Here is an 11,219-nt window from a genome sequence, read left to right as displayed (position 1 = left end):
ATAACCTGTCAGTAACCTGCCAATACCAACTAGTTTTATTAGCTCATAACCTGTCAGTAACCTGCCAATACCAACTAGTTTTATTAGCTTATAACCTGCCAGTAACCTGCCAATACCAACTAGTTTTATTAGCTCATTACCTGCCAGTAACCTGCCAATACCAACTAGTTTTATTAGCTCATAACCTGTCAGTAACCTGCCAATACCAACTAGTTTTATTAGCTCATAACCTGCCAGTAACCTGCCAATACCAACTAGTTTTATTAGCTCATTACCTGCCAGTAACCTGCCAATACCAACTAGTTTTATTAGCTCATAACCTGCCAGTAACCTGCCAATACCAACTAGTTTTATTAGCTCATAACCTGTCAGTAACCTGCCAATACCAACTAGTTTTATTAGCTCATTACCTGCCAGTAACCTGCCAATACCAACTAGTTTTATTAGCTCATAACCTGCCAGTAACCTGCCAATACCAACTAGTTTTATTAGCTCATAACCTGTCAGTAACCTGCCAATACCAACTAGTTTTATTAGCTCATAACCTGTCAGTAACCTGCCAATACCAACTAGTTTTATTAGCTCATAACCTGTCAGTAACCTGCCAATACCAACTAGTTTTATTAGCTCATAACCTGTCAGTAACCTGCCAATACCAACTAGTTTTATTAGCTTATAACCTGCCAGTAACCTGCCAATACCAACTAGTTTTATTAGCTCATAACCTGGCAGTAACCTGCCAATACCAACTAGTTTTATTAGCTCATAACCTGTCAGTAACCTGCCAATACCAACTAGTTTTATTAGCTCATAACCTGTCAGTAACCTGCCAATACCAACTAGTTTTATTAGCTCATAACCTGTCAGTAACCTGCCAATACCAACTAGTTTTATTAGCTTATAACCTGCCAGTAACCTGCCAATACCAACTAGTTTTATTAGCGCATAACCTGCCAGTAACCTGCCAATACCAACTAGTTTTATTAGCTCATAACCTGCCAGTAACCTGCCAATACCAACTAGTTTTATTAGCTCATAACCTGCCAGTAACCTGCCAATACCAACTAGTTTTATTAGCTCATTACCTGCCAGTAACCTGCCAATACCAACTAGTTTTATTAGCTCATAACCTGCCAGTAACCTGCCAATACCAACTAGTTTTATTTGCTCATAACCTGTCAGTAACCTGCCAATACCAACTAGTTTTATTAGCTCATAACCTGTCAGTAACCTGCCAATACCAACTAGTTTTATTAGCTTATAACCTGCTAGTAACCTGCCAATACCAACTAGTTTTATTAGCTCATAACCTGCCAGTAACCTGCCAATACCAACTAGTTTTATTAGCTCATAACCTGTCAGTAACCTACCAATACCAACTAGTTTTATTAGCTCATAACCTGCTGGTAACGTGCCAATACCAACTAGTTTTATTAGCTCATAACCTGCCAGTCACCTGCCAATACCAACTAGTTTTATTTGCTCATAACCTGTCAGTAACCTGCCAATACCAACTAGTTTTATTAGCTCATAACCTGTCAGTAACCTGCCAATACCAACTAGTTTTATTAGCTTATAACCTGCTAGTAACCTGCCAATACCAACTAGTTTTATTAGCTCATAACCTGCCAGTAACCTGCCAATACCAACTAGTTTTATTAGCTCATAACCTGTCAGTAACCTGCCAATACCAACTAGTTTTATTAGCTCATAACCTGTCAGTAACCTGCCAATACCAACTAGTTTTATTAGCTTATAACCTGCCAGTAACCTGCCAATACCAACTAGTTTTATTAGCGCATAACCTGCCAGTAACCTGCCAATACCAACTAGTTTTATTAGCTCATAACCTGCCAGTAACCTGCCAATACCAACTAGTTTTATTAGCTCATAACCTGCCAGTAACCTGCCAATACCAACTAGTTTTATTAGCTCATTACCTGCCAGTAACCTGCCAATACCAACTAGTTTTATTAGCTCATAACCTGCCAGTAACCTGCCAATACCAACTAGTTTTATTTGCTCATAACCTGTCAGTAACCTGCCAATACCAACTAGTTTTATTAGCTCATAACCTGTCAGTAACCTGCCAATACCAACTAGTTTTATTAGCTTATAACCTGCTAGTAACCTGCCAATACCAACTAGTTTTATTAGCTCATAACCTGCCAGTAACCTGCCAATACCAACTAGTTTTATTAGCTCATAACCTGTCAGTAACCTACCAATACCAACTAGTTTTATTAGCTCATAACCTGCTGGTAACGTGCCAATACCAACTAGTTTTATTAGCTCATAACCTGCCAGTCACCTGCCAATACCAACTAGTTTTATTTGCTCATAACCTGTCAGTAACCTGCCAATACCAACTAGTTTTATTAGCTCATAACCTGTCAGTAACCTGCCAATACCAACTAGTTTTATTAGCTTATAACCTGCTAGTAACCTGCCAATACCAACTAGTTTTATTAGCTCATAACCTGCCAGTAACCTGCCAATACCAACTAGTTTTATTAGCTCATAACCTGTCAGTAACCTACCAATACCAACTAGTTTTATTAGCTCATAACCTGCTGGTAACGTGCCAATACCAACTAGTTTTATTAGCTCATAACCTGCCAGTCACCTGCCAATACCAACTAGTTTTATTTGCTCATAACCTGTCAGTAACCTGCCAATACCAACTAGTTTTATTAGCTCATAACCTGCCAGTAACCTGCCAATACCAACTAGTTTTATTAGCTCATAACCTGTCAGTAACCTGCCAATACCAACTAGTTTTATTAGCTCATAACCTGCCAGTAACCTGCCAATACCAACTAGTTTTATTAGCTCATAACCTGTCAGTAACCTGCCAATACCAACTAGTTTTATTAGCTCATAACCTGTCAGTAACCTGCCAATACCAACTAGTTTTATTAGCTCATAACCTGCCAGTAACCTGCCAATACCAACTAGTTTTATTAGCTCATAACCTGTCAGTAACCTGCCAATACCAACTAGTTTTATTAGCTCATAACCTGTCAGTAACCTACCAATACCAACTAGTTTTATTAGCTCATAACCTGCTGGTAACGTGCCAATACCAACTAGTTTTATTAGCTCATAACCTGCCAGTCACCTGCCAATACCAACTAGTTTTATTTGCTCATAACCTGTCAGTAACCTGCCAATACCAACTAGTTTTATTAGCTCATAACCTGCCAGTAACCTGCCAATACCAACTAGTTTTATTAGCTTATAACCTGCTAGTAACCTGCCAATACCAACTAGTTTTATTAGCTCATAACCTGCCAGTAACCTGCCAATACCAACTAGTTTTATTAGCTCATAACCTGTCAGTAACCTACCAATACCAACTAGTTTTATTAGCTCATAACCTGCTGGTAACGTGCCAATACCAACTAGTTTTATTAGCTCATAACCTGCCAGTCACCTGCCAATACCAACTAGTTTTATTTGCTCATAACCTGTCAGTAACCTGCCAATACCAACTAGTTTTATTAGCTCATAACCTGCCAGTAACCTGCCAATACCAACTAGTTTTATTAGCTCATAACCTGTCAGTAACCTGCCAATACCAACTAGTTTTATTAGCTCATAACCTGTCAGTAACCTGCCAATACCAACTAGTTTTATTAGCTCATAACCTGCCAGTAACCTGTCAATACCAACTAGTTTTATTAGCTCCTAACCTGCCAGTAACCTGCCAATACCAACTAGTTTTATTAGCTCATAACCTGCCAGTAACCTGCCAATACCAACTAGTTTTATTAGCTCATAACCTGCCAGTAACCTGTCAATACCAACTAGTTTTATTAGCTCATAACCTGCCAGTAACCTGCCAATACCAACTAGTTTTATTAGCTCATAACCTGCCAGTGACCTGCCAATACCAACTAGTTTTATTAGCTCATAACCTGCTAGTAACCTGCCAATACCAACTAGTTTTATTAGCTCATAACCTGTCAGTAACCTGCCAATACCAACTAGTTTTATTTGCTCATAACCTGTCAGTAACCTGCCAATACCAACTAGTTTTATTAGCTTATAACCTGCCAGTAACCTGCCAATACCAACTAGTTTTATTAGCTCATAACCTGTCAGTAGCCTGCCAATACCAACTAGTTTTATTAGCTCATAACCTGCCAGTAACCTGCCAATACCAACTAGTTTTATTAGCTTATAACCTGCCAGTAACCTGCCAATACCAACTAGTTTTATTAGCTCATAACCTGCCAGTAACCTGCCAATACCAACTAGTTTTATTAGCTCATAACCTGCCAGTAACCTGCCAATACCAACTAGTTTTATTAGCTCATAACCTGTCAGTAACCTGCCAATACCAACTAGTTTTATTAGCTTATAACCTGCTAGTAACCTGCCAATACCAACTAGTTTTATCAGCTCATAACCTGTCAGTAACCTGCCAATACCAACTAGTTTTATTAGCTCATAACCTGCTAGTAACCTACCAATACCAACTAGTTTTATTAGCTCCTAACCTGCCAGTAACCTGCCAATACCAACTAGTTTTATTAGCTCATAACCTGTCAGTAACCTGCCAATACCAACTAGTTTTATTTGCTCATAACCTGCCAGTAACCTGCCAATACCAACTAGTTTTATTAGCTTATAACCTGCTAGTAACCTGCCAATACCAACTAGTTTTATTAGCTCATAACCTGCCAGTAACCTGCCAATACCAACTAGTTTTATTAGCTCATAACCTGTCAGTAACCTACCAATACCAACTAGTTTTATTAGCTCATAACCTGCTGGTAACGTGCCAATACCAACTAGTTTTATTAGCTCATAACCTGCCAGTCACCTGCCAATACCAACTAGTTTTATTTGCTCATAACCTGTCAGTAACCTGCCAATACCAACTAGTTTTATTAGCTCATAACCTGCCAGTAACCTGCCAATACCAACTAGTTTTATTAGCTCATAACCTGTCAGTAACCTGCCAATACCAACTAGTTTTATTAGCTCATAACCTGCCAGTAACCTGCCAATACCAACTAGTTTTATTAGCTCATAACCTGCCAGTAACCTGCCAATACCAACTAGTTTTATTAGCTCATAACCTGTCAGTAACCTGTCAATACCAACTAGTTTTATTAGCTCATAACCTGCCAGTAACCTGTCAATACCAACTAGTTTTATTAGCTCCTAACCTGCCAGTAACCTGCCAATACCAACTAGTTTTATTAGCTCATAACCTGCCAGTAACCTGCCAATACCAACTAGTTTTATTAGCTCATAACCTGCCAGTAACCTGTCAATACCAACTAGTTTTATTAGCTCATAACCTGCCAGTAACCTGCCAATACCAACTAGTTTTATTAGCTCATAACCTGCCAGTGACCTGCCAATACCAACTAGTTTTATTAGCTCATAACCTGCTAGTAACCTGCCAATACCAACTAGTTTTATTAGCTCATAACCTGTCAGTAACCTGCCAATACCAACTAGTTTTATTTGCTCATAACCTGTCAGTAACCTGCCAATACCAACTAGTTTTATTAGCTTATAACCTGCCAGTAACCTGCCAATACCAACTAGTTTTATTAGCTCATAACCTGTCAGTAGCCTGCCAATACCAACTAGTTTTATTAGCTCATAACCTGCCAGTAACCTGCCAATACCAACTAGTTTTATTAGCTTATAACCTGCCAGTAACCTGCCAATACCAACTAGTTTTATTAGCTCATAACCTGCCAGTAACCTGCCAATACCAACTAGTTTTATTAGCTCATAACCTGCCTGTAACCTGCCAATACCAACTAGTTTTATTTGCTCATAACCTGCCAGTAACCTGCCAATACCAACTAGTTTTATTAGCTCATAACCTGTCAGTAACCTGCCAATACCAACTAGTTTTATTAGCTCATAACCTGTCAGTGACCTGCCAATACCAACTAGTTTTATTAGCTCATAACCTGTCAATAACCTGCCAATACCAACTAGTTTTATTAGCTCATTACCTGTCAATAACCTGCCAATACCAACTAGTTTTGTTAGCTCTTAACCTGTCAATACCAACTAGTTTTATTAGCTCATAACCTGCCAGTCACCTGCGAATACCAACTAGTTTTATTAGCTCATAACCTGTCAATAACCTGCCAATACCAACTAGTTGTATTAGCTCATAACCTGCCAGTAACCTGCCAATACCAACTAGTTTTATTAGCTCATAACCTGTCAATAACCTGCGAATACCAACTAGTTTTATTAGCTCATTACCTGCTAGTAACCTGCCAATACCAACTAGTTTTATTTGCTCATTAGTTGTTGTCTGGAAAAAAACAATATTAAAACCAATGAGGAGAGAGAGAGAGAGAGATTTTCTTGAATAGAAATTAAAAGTTTTATTTGTATTGTGGTTTTTTAAAAAAAACTCAGCGTTTGACACCTGATTGGTTACTGAGTTTTGATTTAGTTCAAAACTTGTTCAGTACAATTGGTGTATAAGACGAGTCAATACACTGAGCAGACGACACTTTCTATTCTTTCTTGTCTTTATTTTTTATGTTTCCTGGTGAAGTAATCCAAGCCGAGTACTTTTAGTTACTTTTGGATTACATTACTTTTTTATTTTAGTACTTAGAGTAAGTACTAAAATACTGATTAAATTTTTTGACAAGTAACTTGTAGTTGTAACAGATTACAGTTTTCATGTAACCTTCCCAACCCTGTCTATCACAGTAGTGGCCCCAGCATTTATCTGCTTTGAAGTTTGTTCTACATTTTCACAATATCAAACAACCACAATGAGACACTTTGCGAAACGTAGAGCAGACATGAAGATGTGCTAGTTTCTTGAGGGGTTGTCCAGCACTGTTTGTCTTCACTGTCATGTTTTGGTAAACCAGAGCCCACAGCCTTTCCTACAGTAACACAAGCTTTTATCGGCTTATACAATCTTTTTGTCACATATTTATTTAAATGTTGGGGAGGCAGCAGAATAAAATTACAAAAATCAGTTCATATATTGCCTAAAACAAGGACCCAGCATTAGAGCATGCCAATTGCTGATAGCAAATAAATCATACAATCGTATAATTTACATTTATGCTGAAGTGGTGTTATTATTGTTTTTTCATTGTAGGAAAGAGACTGTCTCCTTGATCAGATGGTGGAACTACTACTAACATCCACATTTACAAGGTCCAGCTTCAGTATTTGGACTTATTTTCTTATCATCTCCATTTAACTGGTTCTCATTAATTTCCCAAATCCATCAGATCAGCCTCTTCTCATCACATAATGAACATTGACACAGCAGAGCTTTTCTTTAGATGACAACATGTGTTCTTTGTGATTTCAGCTTGCTGGCACAGGCTTAGACTTTGTGAATTTCCCCTAGTCAGTCAAACATGTCATCCCCAACAGGGCTCTATAATCTGGCTCTAAATCCCATAGTGTCTTTCTTGGTTCGGGGGCCTCACGTTCTCCCCAGGAGTCTGTCTCTGAGTCACGGAGCAGATTGGCTGTGCCGCTCCACCCTCTGGACTCCGGTTGAGAGGTTCGATGTTGAGAACTCACTCATGAGGCTGGGAGTCGGTGACCGTCTGCATGAGTGTCTGGACTTCATTAGAGAGTTGATGAAAGGGGCGGCCACAAGAAAAGACACACCTACACACACGGATATGCTCTTTGGGGCCTCGACAAAGACCAACAGTGTCCGTGAATCACAGCGATTTTCTCTGTCTGGCCATGTGAGGACAATTTTCTGTCCTTGTTGAGTATAGACATAGACTGCACGCCCACGCCGGCACACAACTTTTATGAACCATTAAGAGACACAGTGAGACATTCCCAGAGCTTGGAACAACAAACAGGCCCATTCTACGGGGAAACAACAGACTGACACTTTCTGTCTGCCCTACATGAATGAACAAGGCGTTGTGGGGCCCTCCAGACCAATCGACCTGCACTTCTGCATCTCTGATCACTTCCTGTCTGCGTCATCAGGCGAGGCCCGATTCCTGCCCGGAGGCTTTGAAACACCCTCAGTGCATCGCTCACAGCAGACGCATGCTGGCACGGTTGCACATGGGAAAACTGCAGTCACTCCCACCTTCTCTGCCCGTCTGCAAAAACCACAGTCTTGTCTGGGGAACAGGAGGCTGCTGTGTCTGTAGTCCCAGCCCAACGTGTCTGTGACACGTCCAGATAAAGTTATACAACTGAGTGCAGGAAGTGTGTGCTCAGAATGGTGAACATCCAGGGTGCTCCTGCACAGATGTCTGGCTGATCAGACGATCTTCTCCCAGATGGTCAGCAAGATTTCAGTGATTCAGCATGAATTGGAATTTTAATCACATATAATAATAATCATAGAATAAATAAAGGTGCTAAACTCAATAGTTTGTTAAAACTTTAGCAAGGCATTAAAGACAGTAAAGACATTTCCTCCAGGGGGAATAATATATGTACCTTCAAATGCGCTATGTAGTTTTACAGATGACATGAACTGAAACAAAAGCAAATTCACCAACTACCAAGCTAGGATTGGCCACAAGCCAGCTTTAAGGTAGCATCTCCGTCACCATACAACACGAACATCAGCAACACAAAACATCACAAACTGTTGAGCACATCCTCGCAAGTATTACAACCAAAGTGTCTTTGTGCAAATTAACTAAGTTATATTAACGGAGGTCAGTCAAAGCCCGCTTACCGCGAGTCCTCTTGATAGCAGACTGACTTAGAAACCTTCAGGTGGTGTTAATGTGCCCACAGGTGATATCAAGTTTATAACTCACAAGCAAAAGCAACACAACAAACAGCGAATAGCTAAATATTATACAGGTCCAAAATAATAATAATAATAAATTAAATGTCGTACAAACATACAGGTAGTGACGGTAACAAATAACTGTTCGTTAAGATAAAAATGAATAAATATAATTTCTCAGAAATACTTCGTCTTTCAGAACTGTTGAAAAAATGGAACTGGATCATTACAGAACTCCAATAATAAATCATGAAATTGAGCAACAGCAGTGTAAACAACCTGGACAAATCCAGGCAGAGTGCTTAAACAACCAGACTGACTCGGCTGCAATTTTCTTGAGTGATTTACAAAATACTGAACACGATCTGACTAAGTCCTTTTTTGGATAAAATAACACCAGTTGTATTTGAATAGGGCTTGTTTCACCCCTGCTACATTGTGAGACCATTTGATGAAAAAACCCAAAGCCAAAGTCATTAGAATCAGATATGATCGGACTCTAATCCTGCCTTCATCCTGCTGAACCCTGAATCTGTCTCAGTTTGTAGCATAACGCTGAGCCAGATTGGATTTTTACAGATGGATCACTGGCAGTATTTGTGTGTTCATGGTGATGTGAATTCAGTTAGCTCTTTTTAGAAGGGCTCAACCTCAGGGCCCTTTGTGTCACGGCTCCCCTGGCCCCCCGACGAGCCTTTCCCCTGCGTTCCCCATGAATCAGCGGTGGCAACGTTAATGATTGGAAATGTGGGCATCAGCAGTGCTGCCTGTGCCTCAACATCTGCCGGCTTTGCGCCGCTAAACGCTTCAGGTTGCTTTACTTGTTCCGTGCATTTGTTTGACGAGGATCCATCCATCTTGTGTTCAGTCAGTGTCGCTGAAGGCGAGGACTGGATTGTGCCACATTACTTTAATCTGTTCCCCAAGTTAGTGTGTGTGTGTGTGTGTGTGTGTGTGTGTGTGTGTGTGTGTGTGTGTGTGTGTGTGTGTGTGTGTGTGTGTGTGTGTGTGTGTGTGTGTGTGTGTGTGTGTGCGTGCGTGCGTGCGCGTGCGTGCGCGCGCGCGCGCGCGTGCGTGCGTGCGTGTGTGTGTGTGTGTGTGTGTGCAGCGTTGTGCAGCAGTAAAGTGAAACATGGCTGCCATCTGTCAGACAAATGTTCCTCTGTCGTGTGGTCTTTGCTCCTCTTGGTGTGTGTGTGTGTGTGTGTGTGTGTGTGTGTGTGTGTGTGTGTGTGTGTGTGTGTGTGTGTGTGTGTGTGTGTGTGCTTGCTGAAGAGAGAAAAGCTGTCTGCTACTGGAAGGAAACGGGTTCCTGATGGAGGAACTAAATAAAGGTAATGGATGTAAAGCCTGTTAAACGTTTCAAAGAGGCGGCACAAATGAGAGTTTTAAAGATTTTGGATGTCCAAATTTCTCCTAATGAGAATCTTTAAATGATCCTCTTTTGAGACATATTCTGCTTTTCTTCCAAACGGATCAGTGAAAGAGTTTGGCCTTTGTTTTGCTCTTCTGCTCTTTCCTCTGATTACTGGTCATTTTGTCACTTTGAGAGAGTGCAGCAGGTTTCTCTTTATGGACAGCAGCGAGAAGAGTCGCCTTCCTGTGTGAGGAGTGTCCGAGGAATTGAAATAATTAAAGAAGAGAGCAAGTGGAACAGATGCTTGGGAGTCCTTTCAGTTTCTGCATTTATTATTTCCAAAACACAGTAAAACTCAAGAAAAATAGAAAAGTAGAATCGTGAGGGCTTTTTCATCATAGAAGGCATTTGGGTGAAAACACATGGAAATCTGAAGAATATTGTGCCAACAGCTGAACTTAGATTTGAAATCACTCTGTTTGCAAAACAGTTCCCATCAGGTTGTTTCCAAATTGGTTGGTTCCCAACTGCACCTCCTTCAAGATCTCCCATTATCCAGCTTTTCAACACTTTCACACGAGCCTCATTGGTCCAAAAATATATTCAAAGTTTATTGCCCAAAATCCAGTTTTTCCTTGATTTGAGCCATTTGAATATTGGATCATAGGAGTTACATTCAGAATCTGCTGTGTCTGTGTGAGCTGGACTGGCTCCGCCCCCACACATGCCCATCTTGGGAAGAGGAGGAAGTCCTTCCTCTTGTGTTGCCATGTCCGCTGAAGAAGTTTCACCCTGCAGCTCTGCCTACTTGTGGGAGGGTCAAAGGGAGGGCCTACCTTGATTAGGATTGGCTAAACCCCTGATCACATGAAGGTTTGACTTCTTTTGATTTGCCGGGGAGAGAGATGAGAGACTGTCTTCACTTCTGGGGCGTCTACAGTCTCTGTCAAGGCAACATGCGCTAGTAGAATTGGGAAGCAGTGGTAGAACAGACTGTAGGTTGTACCCACTGGGCAAAGAGTGGTCCAGATGACGTCTTTAAGACGTCTTCAGTTAATATGACGCCACCTGGGCTTTAACCCAAACCTCTTTTATGTAGGTATGATTACTAACCAC

Source organism: Blennius ocellaris (assembly GCF_963422515.1).
Source record: "Blennius ocellaris genome assembly, chromosome: 22".
NCBI classification, from domain to species: Eukaryota; Metazoa; Chordata; class Actinopteri; order Blenniiformes; family Blenniidae; genus Blennius; species Blennius ocellaris.
This window is presented reverse-complemented; position numbering follows the sequence as displayed.